Raw genomic sequence first — 298 nt, forward strand, 5'->3', positions numbered from 1 at the left:
ATATTCTGGTTTCTCTTCAGATCGTATAAATCTTTCACCTTTTTCTAAAAATTTCTGTGGCGAGGAACATTCAAGGCCTAATATAATTGTCTGCATTGAGGCAGCATTCAGTACAGTATCCAAAACTGCCGTACCAGATACACTAAAAGATTATAAACCAATTTTTAATTGTAAAATAAGGCTTTACATCTTTCATGTGTGAGTGAATTGGTCCTATTAGAATTTGGATTATTTTGTGATACCTGGAATCTGAAATGTAAGAAGGAAAATTTCAATGGAAGAAATTGGGGGATGAGAT

General features: G+C 33.2%; 1 non-coding gene across 1 annotated transcript; it reads left to right on the forward strand.

The window, feature by feature from the left end:
* Positions 1 to 112, forward strand: LOC121924521. Its single transcript, XR_006102640.1, has one exon. It is a non-coding gene; the product is annotated as a U5 spliceosomal RNA (small nuclear RNA).
* The last annotated feature ends 186 nt before the right edge of the window (positions 113 to 298 follow it).

The sequence above is a fragment of the Sceloporus undulatus genome, chromosome 2 (genome assembly GCF_019175285.1).
Source record: "Sceloporus undulatus isolate JIND9_A2432 ecotype Alabama chromosome 2, SceUnd_v1.1, whole genome shotgun sequence".
Taxonomy (NCBI): Eukaryota; Metazoa; Chordata; class Lepidosauria; order Squamata; family Phrynosomatidae; genus Sceloporus; species Sceloporus undulatus.